General features: G+C 42.3%; 1 protein-coding gene across 2 annotated transcripts in view; it reads right to left on the bottom strand.

Moving 5' to 3' along the window:
• The window catches only part of Met (MET proto-oncogene, receptor tyrosine kinase), a 114,134-nt gene that overhangs the window by 63,730 nt on the left and 36,406 nt on the right, over positions 1-13,998 (bottom strand). The gene's annotated exons all lie outside the window — the stretch shown is intronic.

Raw genomic sequence — 13,998 nt, 5'->3', positions numbered from 1 at the left:
AACTGCCTCCAGCAAGTCTTGGTCCTGAATACATGTGCATTTTGTACAGTTCCTATAATCTTTCTGTGTTCAGAAACTGAGGTGATCTCTGCTCTATTCTCTCCATCTGTGAAACAGAGCTTCCTACAGAAAAACATCCCCACCACACAGAATTGTTGCGAAGACTAAATTAACTAGCACCTATGAATCTCTTGACAACAGAACCAGCATGCAACACTTCACCTTAGCCTCTGTCATCACTGAGGGAAGGGTTAAAAAAAGTGCACCCCTAATATCTCAGTTAGCAGCTTCCTGTAAGACAAGGACCAAAGGTTACCTTCAAATTCGGGTGAAAGGGTCGAAAACAAAAATACTGTTCAATAACTCAGCACAATGACAATTAAGCACCGGGGATGCCTCCCTCTCCATTCGCATTCAGCCCTCTGGTGTTTCTCTAACCCCTCAGACTTAAGCATTTGTGGTTTCCTGTGCATCCACATCAGGCTTCCCATAGACTTCCCAAGGCTTCTAGGGTCACTCCTGGACCACATGCTCATCATACTCTCCCTGGCAATCCGTTTCTCCTGTGGCATCTACCTTATTGACCCTACATTTGCATCTCCATCCATCTGAGAGATTTCAGGCTTAGTATGACTCTTCTCCTCCATTCCTGACCTTATGATGTTACACACCTCACAGAACAACTCTTCCATCTCTCCAGATGGACAAGCCAGACATCAAGCATCTGCACGATTCCTTCTTCTCTTTCACCCCTCCAACGTAATCTACCTTTAACTTCTATCAGTTTCATTTCCCAACTGTTCTGGTTACTTTCTGTTGCTGTGAGAAAACTCTGGCGGAAGGTGACTTGGGGAGGAAAGTCTTGTTTGATTTACATGTCCAAATCTCAGTCCATCGTCGACAGGGTTCAGGCAGGAACTCAAGCAGAGGCAGGAATCGTGGAGGAAAGCTGCTTCCTGACTTGCTTCCATGGTCACAGTCTGCTGTCTTGTTTATTCCTTCCAGGACTAGCAGCACAGGGATGACGCCACCCACGGTGGGCCGGGCCTTCCCACATCAGTCAACAATCAAGAAAATGCTACTCATAACTGCCTACAAGCTGTGCTGGTGGAGGCATTGGTGGAGGCATTCCCCTGCTTCCGACTGACTCTAGTTTGTGTTATTCTTCCTTACCATCCTATTTCCCAGCTCTGCCCCTGGTTGTTCTGCTTCGGCCACAGATAGTTCTCGCAGCCTCCCACCCTTTCTCTGTGCTGTGGCAACAGTTTCTCCACTAGCCCCACTGTAGCCGCCCTCACCGTTGTTAAGTCAGCTGTTCATATTGTAACAGGTCTTTTTTTTTCTTTCTTTTAATGATTCGATACCTCTTCCTTTCCATTTAGAACACTTAATGCATCTCCTTGCTTTTAGGATAAACATTTTTAACATGGCCCTGCTAAGTTTTATATCATGTGGCTTCTACCCAACCTCTTCAGGTCTGTGTTCTCTGCGTCTCAGTGTTCAGGTCTGCTTTGAGATGTCTGAGCGTTCCGGGCACCTTCCCATTAATGAGTGACTTTCGGGGGCTCCTTCCACCTTCACTCACCTAGTCAGCTTCAACCCATCCTTTATTCATGAGCTCAGTGCCAGTCTCTCATGAAGCTTGCTCCTATCAGGCCCAGTGTTCCAATTGTAGATTCTCAGGATAGCTTTTGCCCGTTCATCACAAGCACAGTGGTAGCAATTTTGGCTGCAACTCAACATTTCCTTGTGTAATTAATGTCAGGCTCCAGTCATGGCTCTCTGCTCTTTCAATACTAGATCGCTGGTGGTAGTCTGAACATCATGCAAAACAGAGAGCTAATACATAATAATAGAATGACTGAATAAATAAGGTGGAAGGGCATAAGCGTGGAGTGGTGAACTAGTAGTTTTTAAACTATCATTTTCAGGAACAAAGCAGTTGGAGTTCATGAGGAGCAAAGAATGCCTGGATCCTCACTGTTCCCAATAACAACTGTGAACTGGGAAATGTGGGCCAGATGAAGGGGTCAAGAAGATGTAGTGAGGAAAATGAAGTCAACCTTAGAGTAAAAGAAATAAAAGTTCATTCTTAGACATCTTTACATCTATCTATCTATCTATCTATCTATCTATCTATCTATCTATCTATCTATATCTTTACATATATACGTATATATATGTGTGTATATATATCTTTACATATATATATATACACATAGATAGCTACAATCTGGAAAAATGGTTGAGAAGTTAGAAATCTCTGTCATTATCTTGCACTATAATAATCAGAAAGGTTAAACTTTTTTGTGGCACTTATGAGTGAACCCAGGCTTTGTACACGCTAGACAAGTATGCTGCCACCTGGCCTCATGCCTGCCTTCCACCTTACTGTTCCTTCATTCCTTAAGGCTGACCATCCATTGCATGGCATCGTGAAGTTCTTATACCTTTTGCCTCGGTGGTTAAAAGCCACTGGACATATTCTATTTTGTGCATTGGCAATGTCTCCATTTTAACTGGTAATCAATTAGCAAACTGAGAGAGTCTTAGAGATAATAAACCTATTGTATCTTGTAATTAAGAAAATGTTTCGGTTCTGGACACTTATTTTGATGCATTAATCGGCTCTAGCTCACTGTTTAATTAGAAGCCTTTCTTCACTAACGTACTATAGATTATTCTGAGGAGTATCAGTTAACTGGGATACACAAGAAACCCGATAGAGATCGATTAATTGGTTATTGAGTTTCTACTGGTGATCACTGATTCATTTCATAGAGACAGCCAGAGCCAAAGGAAGCTGCTTAAATGGGCAATGAACAATTTCAAATCTTAGGCCATCTGAAGTGCTCCGTTAGAAGAGGCTGCTTCAGGGCCCGGTCCCTGTGGCTGTTTTTTTGCTTCCTCTTACTAGGCCCTACATTCCCCATTCTAGATCTCGTAATACACTGGGAGTTTTAAAACCCCAAACATGACCTAGGGCACAGAGTTATTTAAAGTTTTTTTTTTTTTTTCTGGGATATAAATAAATGTGTAGTGTGTATAGCCATCCTGGGTCGTAAACTATTATTGTCAGCTCTCTGCCATTGAGAAAAACAAAACAGACAAAACAAAACAAAAACGTCCTCATTATCTTTTGTCCCCAGGGCCCTCCATCACGCCTAGGTGGTTAACAGCAGGTGACAGCCATGGCAGCAGCATTTTGTATATCTGCAAAGCCACCAGCGAGAAATCCCTTCTCCTATTCAGCTTGCTTTAAGGCTCACCTTGCTGAGTAGGTGAACCGGGCAGTGGGTGCGGTGATCTCTGGGAGTTTCTCAGAGTTTCTGAACCCCTGTAGGGCTTGCTGACTTTTTCTTCAGTGAAGAGAGGGAGGGCTGCAACCAGGGCCTCTGCCCCTATACACCTGTTCCCTCAGATGTAAAGGTTAACCATAAATCTGGGTCAGCCCTGATGTAATAGTTACGCTGTGGACTTCGAGATCCTTCCTTCAGGAAATCAGTCTCTAAACCCCATCTCTTCAAGGATTAGTGACACGGAGTTATGTCTCTATCTCCTCCCAGTAAAATTCCGATGTGGAGAAATTGCACAATGCTAGGACAGGATTTGCAGGGCTCCTTGGTCTTAGCAATTTGGAGCTAAGAAAGAAACAGCATTAGGGACATTCTTGTTTCATAAGACATGGATAAATATCTACTTCTTTTCCATCTTTCCCCACAGCACAGAGCTGTGGCAGGAGGAGTAAGCATGCTGGCTTCCAGGAAGAAGTAACTTCCCAACACTCACTGCAGGGGAGGGAACTCTCCTTATCTCTGTCCTTGCTGAGAATGTTGGGAAACCCAGGAAGTAGGGCAGAGTAGCCTACAGTGTGCTACCTCAGGGTCTGACTCACTATGTCCTGAAAAGATGTCCTTGACCTTAACATATGCACTCAAAGGATTGTGCAACACACACACACACACACACACACACACACACACGCACACACACAAACACACAAACACACACACACACACACACACACACACACAAACCTTAAACGTGTTGCAATCTCCCTTCACTAGCCTCTATCCTATATCTCACCCTAGAGATAACAGGACTTACTCTGCACTATAAACTTTGAATCAATACCTTATTTAATTCGGGGGTTTATTATTATTATTACCATGAATACTTGCCAGGGATATATTCTTTGAACTGACTCAGCCACATGGTTTTTTTTTTGTTGTTGTTGTTAATAAAAAGAAAACTGAAGTGCTAGAAACCTCAATAGGTTTAACTCTAGCCGTTTCCCCCAATTAACACTGTGATGTATGCAGCCACTATGCAATTACATTTAATTCAGTGTAATCAAGGATGTGATATATTTAAGACAGTGATTCTTTTAATTGATCTATAGGACAGATTTAGCTCATCTATAGATAATTTAAATCAGTCATGCACATAACTTTTAAAATGCATTTTGTAAAAACATTCCAGCTTACTCATACCAGTTATTACATCCATGAGCATGCGAAAATTAAGAGAAAAGAATTTAATATAAACTTAATTCACAGTCATACCTTAAGGTCTTGTAACAGCTTTGTGGGAGACTCAGCCCTCAAAGTGGAAAGCATCCCTTGCTTACCTTTGTGCCAGTTGGCTAAACACTCCACTGTGTTAGTGTCAGAGTTCTGCTTGGGTTTGTTCCCCAAATGCCATTCCCATGGGGGTGCAGTGGAAATGGTGAATACTGGGGCACAGGGCCCTGGACTCCAACACCTGGCTATGTTTCTTGCAAGGGAAGCTTAACTCCCCAGTCACTAGAACTTCTCAGCTGAAGAACAGGACTTCCTTATGGTGCAGAAGAATCAGCTCTTGGGCAGAGCAGGCTATTCTTTAATGTCAAAAGTTGGTGTTGTCTGGACCTTGCTAAGAAGAGAACTCAAGTTTGATGTTCTCAGGGAACAACATGAAAGGGAGATGCTTCATTATTCTTTCTGCTTCCATTGACTTCTGGAGACGGAGAAATTCTGCGACTGTATCTCTACCTGCCCTGGGGTCATGACTGCCTGGCGCCTAGTCTAGCTGTCTAAGTGCAGGTCCAGCAGAAGAGCAACGCTGGTGCAGAGTTAAAGGTAAGCTGGCAAGACGGCATCCTCGCAGCCTGGCCAGCCACCAACACAGCAAAAACAGGCTCCTGGTCGGCCTGCTGCTGGCTCAGCATGGTGAGTCACCAGGTGACAATGCTGCAGCTAGACTTTAGCTTGCCTAGTGTGATGACCAAACTCTCCACACAATCTGGGTTTGTACTCCTTGGGGCCAGCACATCTCCACATCTGCCTGCGGGCTATATTTCAATAGGCCTCACTCAAACCCATCATTTTCCCTCCTGATTTGGGAGGGAAGATTTTTCCATCCTTCAGTCTAGGACTTCTAGAAATCATTGAATCCTCCCCTAAACTTCTCCACTCATCCCCCACACACCAACTCTGCTGTTTTGAACCCAAAGGTCTGTAAATGCTAAGCACATGTCTTTGCTATGCCTACAATCATGTTTGCCATTATTTCATCATGAAAGTATTCTACTTTTACTCTAGTACCTGCTGAAGACCAAGCCAGTTAACAATTCCAGCATGGGGGGCTCACAAAGCCCCACCCTTACCCAAGTCCACTTATTTTGAAGACAGACTAGGAGATTGTGTGCATGCCCTCATGGATGACCCACACTCACGTGCATATAAAGCTGCCCTAAATGGACTCAGCAGGCTATAATAAAAAGGACATAAAGCTGGAGGGGAGATATGCTGGGGGAGGGGGAGTCACAGGGCAGGAGTAGGGGCTGGGTATGATAGGATGCACTAGCTGGATGAATGAGGCTTTCAAATAATTAAAGAATAATAAATATATTAGACTTGAATGTCACAATACCCCTGTGGCATATTTTATTTTTCATATATATATATATATATGTAATTCTTCAAAAATGTAAAAATCATTCTAAACTTGACATGTGTGCCAAAATGTTTTCCAGCCCATCTTCTGAAGGCAGTGAGAACACAGGGAGACAAGAGACCAACACATCAAAACACCTAACTAGGTATGTAAAACAAAGAGCCAGAAGTTAGGTAACTGAAAGCACTGCACTCACAGCATGTGCTCTCAGACGAGCGAGGAGTGAGATCAGAATGCGCTTCAACAGCTGCAGAACCTCCTAGCCGAGAAGCATGCCGAGCTAGGTCTTGAGAGGAGCTGGACTATAGGAGAAAAAAAATACTTGGAAGAGAATTCATTTTATGTACATGTGTGTATGGCTTTCTATATGCTTCTGTACAAATGCTTGCATCCATACATAAATACAGATCCACACCCAGAATCAGAACACTCACAGTTCTACAATGATATGGGCTTTGAAATTGGAAATGTTAAAACTTTGCATCTTTATCATTTCCTAAGATGAATCAGATATAAAACAGGCTAGGCCCATGTGGTTTTGGTTAGCAGTTTCAGTCTCAGCAAGGAGTGACAGTGATTCATAAAACTGTTCCAAGTGTGGCCAATTTTGATGCTGTGAGGAGGTTTTCTGTCTTCCTCTATTTAGTAAACCGAATTTAAACGCACTTATTTCACAGAAATATTAGAAAGTCAGAAGACACGAAACCAACCACCTTACATTAACAAATCAAAGGGAAGTCAAGAGCCACAGCATCTTTGTGGGCTCAGGAGACTCCCTCTCACTATGAAGTAACTGATGACTGTCTTTGCAGGAGGCCAGAAAAAACGAAAAATGGATGAAACAAAAGTGTTCAATCATGCCCTGGTATGTTCTTGAAGCCTAAGACTGTATCCTAGACTGTTGTTAATCCATCTGTCATTAGTACTTATCCCTCTTTTCCGTCTTAGCTTTATAGAGTGAGGCTCATTTCATGTTTTCTCATTTTGTTTCAGGCTTGAACTACTTATCAGAAACTTTTCAGGTGGGCAAATGTGGGTCTCCTCTTCCCTTGGGAGCTGTTGGCCAATAGCCCATGAGGGTGGGAGGAGCAGAGGTGGGTCACAGGGCTCGGACAGCTGAACAGAATGACATCCAGGACCAACTGTAGGGAGGCAGATGAACTTTACTTCAGGGGTGAGGAGAGAAGATAGAAAAAGGGAAGCCCCTGGGAGGTACTCTGATAGATGCTCACAGTGCACTTCATTAGCCTTAAACAGCACGGTTGGTCCTATCACCCGTGCAGGGACACAGTATCTAATTATCATATAGGCAGGCAAGGCACTCTTCAGGAAGCTGTGTCAGAGGCTACTTCTACAATAAGCCAGGCATCTAGCTCAAGGACAAATAAGGACAGGAAGAGAGTAGGAAGCCCCACTTGGAAAAGGGATTCCTCCATTTCACATCAAGCTCAGAGAGCTGTCTGGTCATGAAGGCTGCAACCTTCAGCAGCAGGGCCCTCCAACATCCTGAGCCCCAACCAATTCACTCTTTTCAATTGGGCCTATCAGTGCAGGACAGGGTTTCTCTGCCTAGCACATATGTCATGCCTATGTAGTAGCGCCAAAGGAGGGGAATCCAGTGAGCATTAGGGTGATACTGGTAAAGACACTTATTTTTCTTTGTATTAATCCATGCTTCATTTTAAATGTGTAACTATGGTTGGTGTCTAGCAGTGAAAACCTGTGGGTTTCAAAGGCAAATGTCGAGAGAGGTTCCCATTGTGACTACCACTCACAGTGAAGGCATAAAGCAAGCACTAGCCACTAGATGCTCTCCAAAGCCCCTCTCATCTGGGGATGTTCAGGAGATGTTCTCCCTTTGAAATCCTCTTAATGGCTTTAATTCTTTTTTTCCCCCTAATTCCACTCCCCTACCAAGTTTTGTAATTTCTTTCTGTCCACCTTCCTTACCTTCATCTTTTCATTTTTCTCCCTCTGTGATTTATCTTTTATCCAAACTGGACAGGGTTTCACATGTACAATGTCTATGAGTGCAGGGAGGAATGCAGGTCTGAAGAAACAGAACTTTTTAGTTTTTCCTCAGTGGTAACTTAAGTCTTCAAAACCCACTACTCTATAAATTAGTTTTTAGAGATTTGAAGGGAAGAAGGAAAAGTAGTTTGAGGAAAATTTTATTTTTACTAATAAACATTTTAATAGCCTACTTGAATCATGAATCTGTTATAATCATTTGTTTGTATTTTGTATGTATGTATTTTGTTCAAGCTATTGTATCAAGTACCAGATATGTGGGGCTAGAATCCATAGTCCAGAGAATATCAATGTGAGTGGAAAATATACCGCTTGGCTTGTGGTAAGAGATGTGGCTGAAAGGGTAACAAACGTCACTTAGAAAAATTCAGACTATAGAGCAGGAAGGGAATAGGCAGGAAGCTAGAGAATAGTTCCTGGGAAAGAAAATATCTACAATGAGAATTAAAAAAGGATGAAGAAGAAATGTGAGTTTGACAATATGAGTGTTGATGGAAATCTGAGGCTCACCAAGGAACAGGCATTATGAGGCTGTGCTGAGGGAGACTGAGAGACACTATCAGCTACAGCAGTGATAGGCCAAGTATAGGGCAGAGATCAAAGATGTACTGTAGCCGTTTGTGAAAGCTTTTCCCTAGTTTTATTCAGTGACAAAACTTGTTGCAGATTCAGGGTCAGGAGCCTTATCAATTAAGGTATCTGAAATTTGCAGGCAAGTGGATGGATCTGGGAAAGATCATTCTGAGTGAGGTAACTCAGACCCAGAAAGACATGTGTGGTATATATTCACTTATAAGTAGTTATTAGCCATATAATAGATGAAAACCATACTACAATCCACAGACCTAAAGAAGCTAAGTAACATGGAGCACCCTAGAGAGGATGCTTAGTTCTCATTCAGAAGGGCAAATAGAATAGACAACGGAAGTGGTGGAAGAGAGGGAACAGACAGAAACCTACCATAGATGTCCTCTGAAAGACTCCACCCAGCAGGGATAGAAGCAAAACTGTGGGAAGAATGCAGTTTATGGAAGAATGGGGGATAGAAGTTCCCGGAGGGGACAGGAGTTCTACAGGAATATCAACAAAGCTGCCAACAGAGACTGATGCACCAACCAAGGATCATGCATGGAGAGGACCTAGATCCCCTGCTCAGAAGTAGCCAATAGGCAGCTCAGTCTCCATGTGGGGTCCCTAGTAAGGGGAGCAGGACATGGACCCTGTTGCCTGCTCTCTGATCACTTCCCCCTGGTGGGGTGACCTCACCAGACCACAGAGAAAGAGGATATAGGCAGTCCTGATGAAGCTTGATAGGCTGGGGTCAGCTGGTAGAGGAGGAGGACCCCTCCTTTCTGAGGGGTAGGGGGTAAAGTGGCATAGGCATGGTGGGATACCAAAATGCCAGAAAGCAGCCAGCAGTTCACGTCAGGGGTTTTCACTATCTTCTACCAAGAGTGAGTTCTTGATTGGTGTAACACCACATGTGAGGGAAACCAGGGCCCCAGTAAGAACTCCGTGAATATCATACTAATGAGTGTGGACTTTACTCTGAAGCCACCGGGGAGTCCCCAGAATATTTCTAGGGTTGCAGCTATAAAAACATGTGGCTTTCAAGAAAGATTACCACACCATCAGCACCCGGGAGAGAAGGAGATGGGTGGAGATGGGGACAGATCCAGGGTGATCTAATTTTATCTTATTGGCATCATTTTTAGCACATTAAAAAAAAAACACTTTTAGAAGCAATAACATTTTCCATTTCTGCTTTATGAATACATAGGAAGAAAGAAATTAAAGATTTTTTTAAGCTACATATTTACTAGGAAAGAATCCAGATTTTATTCTGAAGATGAAATAGAAGGAGCTTGTGTTCATGAAGAAGGCTGAGGCAGGCCAAATAATTCCTTGGAAATATTAAATTTCTTGATTAAATAGGTGTTGTTTGCACCCACACTAGCAGCTGGATAAGGCGCTTAAGGACTCCTTAAGGGAGGCTGGGCTACAGGAGGAGGATGTTGACATGGGTTAATGAATGAGAGGTTGTGTAAAGGATTACTTAATCCCAGTGGAGGGAACTCAGCCACTGGGGAACTGGGCTGAGGCTGATAGACAAGAGTAAGGTTAGAAGGAAACAGAGCATTAAGGAAACAATAGTTCAATTTATTTTGTAATTTGCCTGTAGCTCAGAGTATAAAATAAATCTTCACTATGGCAAGAAAGGTAAAATGAAGCTATACTATCATCATTATTAATTATCCACTCATTCACAGGAACAGATATTTTATTATGTGTTTGCAGACGAAATAGAATGTTTGACTGTTTCTTAACTATTTCTTGAACTTCTAACATACAGGGCAGTAAATAAGGTCCTGGGAGTTCGAACAGGTGCACCGTGGGCCACAGTGCAGGGACAGCTCTCATACAGAAGCAGTGTTTATGTATGACAATGTAGGTGTTCACTTTCCAAGAAGTTCCCAATCGTTCTCTTCAGACTTGATATGCACTCAGATGGTTGTCTTTTTACCAGGGCTACAATGACGCCCATGGCCTCCACCTTCTTCACCCTGCATTCTATGAAAATTTGCACGTTTGCTTTTGTTTTGTTTCTCATTTTTTTTTTATTTTTTTTATCAGTTACATTTTATTAACTCTGTATCCCAGCCGTGTCCGATTGTTTCTCATTTTTTAATAAGAAACTTTCTTCTTAGAGGTGGGAAAATCGTCACAATTAGCTGTAATGTGGCACCACCTTTAAGGCTGGAGTGTGTTTAAGTTCTCTTTGTCTATGTCAGCAACTTAAAACCTAAACCTTCGGCTCTGCAACACTGATCCCACGGTTCATCTGCTATCACTAAACTACCACTTGCATATCATGCCTTTCAAACCCCTGTAGATATTCCTAGCATTGGGACAAAAATAGCACTGAAATGGTATGTTATTTGCCCAACTCTACCTGGAGCAATCACTTTTATAATAATAATTATTTTTTTAAATGTTTGACCTTAGTTGAGAGCAAGAAGGAGTGCTATTCCCTCCCCCCCCCACAGTGTTTCCAGATAAACCCAATGTAATCGGTCTTCTTTAAAGTAAAAATATTTCTAAAAAACTCTTACTAATGTAGTTACTGCTTTTTGTTTACTATGATGGTGGAGCCACAAATTAGTTTCTACTTAATGAATTATCCACCCTAATGTAAACTCCCCATAATAATTCAAGATTTATAATACGAGGATTATCTAATGTGACCTGAGGTTCACTTTTCTATTGCTGCACTTTAGGACATCTGTGGACACTGAGACTTTCTCATATTATTGAAAACATGAAGAAAATAATTTCACTTTCCTATTATATTTTCCCAAATGGTCTATATTTCTTACATCCACTTGCTCCTATAAACAGTCTCTTGTATTCAAGAGTCTGGTCACTTTACTGGAAAAGAAATAGTCCTCTGCCTGTGATTACGGGCTGCAGGAAGAGGCAAGCCAGTGACCTCCCTGACTTGTAGGCACAGAAACAAACCCTGAAGATTAAACGCCTCCTGGTCCCTTGGCAAACACCAGTGCTTTGTTGGTCAAACAAAAGTGAACAAACAAGCACAGAGTCTTCGGATCCCTCAGACTATTTTCACACCTGCACTTCCAATCTTCGAGGCTCGTGCAGATGATGAGCACAACACTGTCTATGACCTACCCACTAAAATACTTGCTCAGACTTTACCAAGACTGCATATTCCTGTGATTCATATGTTCTTTATTTACATTTAAATACATAGATTTATTTCTGGAGACTCCTAAGATCAAACTGACACTACTTGTTGTCTCTGATGTATGACGCAGAAGCATGGTGGCAAAGCACAGCAAATGCCTCCCTTCCGAGACCTTATTTAGATAACCTGCGCAATGAAGCATATAAGCAGATGAAGATGATTGACGTGAAAGACAAAAGCCTGATGCGTTTGGAGCAGGGATGAAAGAAATGGCAGCACAAAGATGGCCCAGGTTGGAGAGCACATCCAGGGATGTTCAGGAGGTACTCATAAGATGAGCATGAGTCCTGGAAGGACATTCTGGAGGTGCTCATGAGATGAGCTGAGTCCGGGAGCTCTTGGCTCCCATTCGGCCTCTCAGCCACATGATCCTCATGAACAGGAAACACACTCAAAGGGATGTGATTGGGGGGTGTGTGTACTCCACAGATACAGAAGGACAATGTGATTTGAGTCACCTCAGCATCACGCTGCCTCCAGTTCTATTAATGTTAATAATGCTGAGGGTTTCAAAAGGACTTATTTGTGGGTTCTCAGAGCTGCATGATTCTTTGTCATAGGACTCATGAGTAATGGAGAACCCTTTTCATGTGCAGAAAAAAAAAACTTCTTCACAAATACTGAGTGTTGACACAAAAGAGAGGCAGGGAGCCAAGGAAGAAATACTCCAGCCCAGCAGAAAACCTATCTATTTCCAAAGAAGCTGATGGCGTGCTGGGCTATGAGATGCAGTGAGTGAGCACAGACGAAACCCTGTCTGTAGCGACCGGTCACGTGCACAGTAACCTACTTCACACCAAGCATTATTAAAACACACTGACAATTTGGCATTACAGAATAAATTCTAAAAAACCTCAACATTCCACTTCTGATATTTTTGTTAAGTATAAAATTATGTGCTCTAATGGCCCTGGCCCACTTTAAAAAGTTAAAGACAAATGCAGCAGTTTATGCTTAAGACATGAAGTCATGATTATTAGCGCATTAGGCACTTGGCATGTGTTTGCTCAAGCTAAATATATTAAAGATATCATGCTTTTTCCTACAGTTTTTTTTAAAGACTTATTTATTATGTATACCGTGTTCTCCCTGCATGTATGCCTGCATGGCATTATACATGGTTGTGTGCCGTCATGTGGTTGCTGGGAATTGAACTCAGGACCTTTGGAAGAGCAGCCAGTACTCTTGATCTCTGAGCCATCTCTCCAAATTCCTTTCTAGTTTTAAGTTTTATGAAAAAGTTAACTTTTATCATCTAGAGTAGTCTTTTAAGATTAAACCATAACATTTAGTTATTGTCTTTCATTTGTATTCACAGTTCACATCATATTTCATGAACTAACAAGACATCTTGCTTATCTGAGAGACTTGGTCATTTACTGCCATCTCCACTAACCCATTGCTGCATGAAGAGAAGTGTTACATACCACTGCTTCACCACTGTCCTACTAACAGAGCTGGCACTCAGTAGGCGACTACTGTGCTTCCCATTGAATTCTGGTTGCACAATTAATCCTTTCCCCTGACACTTTGCTGAAAATGGGGTTTACAAGTATCTGCTCATTTTATGTTCTAAATGAAACAGTTAGGCTTTTGGCATTTAGCTTAAACTAATAAGATGCAAGAACAAGCTTGCAATGTAATTAGCTGAAAAAAGTGGAAAATACTGCATATTTTACTGTGCAGATAATTCTTAGAGACATTCATTTCTGCTATTGACTGCCACCGCATTAGAGCCATAACCTGTTTAGTGCAGGAGCACTTGCACTATCGATTCACTCAGGGCTGGAGGGCCAGTTCAATCCTGCTTCGTCCCCCAATCCTGAGTGCCTCTTCATCCTTAGTGTTAGCAAGCTGCTTGTGAGACGCTAACAGATATTCTGAATGTAAACTATCAACGGGGAAGTTTTCCATTCAGATTTACACTTTCCTGGCATGCAGACCTGAGTCCTAGGCCACCATGAATCATCTGTGCATTCTGTGATGACAACACAACAGACTGGATTTTCATAAAGCCAGCTCTACCAAAGAATGCCTTCAACACTCAGACTGACCCTAACTCACCCCTTTTACCTAGAGCACAGTTCGAAGTGTCATCTGCCATTTAATGTTCTCTGATTGATGAGCCCTTTGCGGTATATACAAATAAGATAAGGGGCATCAGACACTAGTTCCGCACTAACGATGCATCTCTTTGTTTTATAATAACATTACCTATGAACCATCTGTAGGCACGTGTGAACACGGAGGATGGTTAAAACAAA

The sequence above is a fragment of the Meriones unguiculatus genome, chromosome 21, assembly GCF_030254825.1.
Source record: "Meriones unguiculatus strain TT.TT164.6M chromosome 21, Bangor_MerUng_6.1, whole genome shotgun sequence".
Taxonomy (NCBI): Eukaryota; Metazoa; Chordata; class Mammalia; order Rodentia; family Muridae; genus Meriones; species Meriones unguiculatus.
This window is presented reverse-complemented; position numbering and strand designations above follow the sequence as displayed.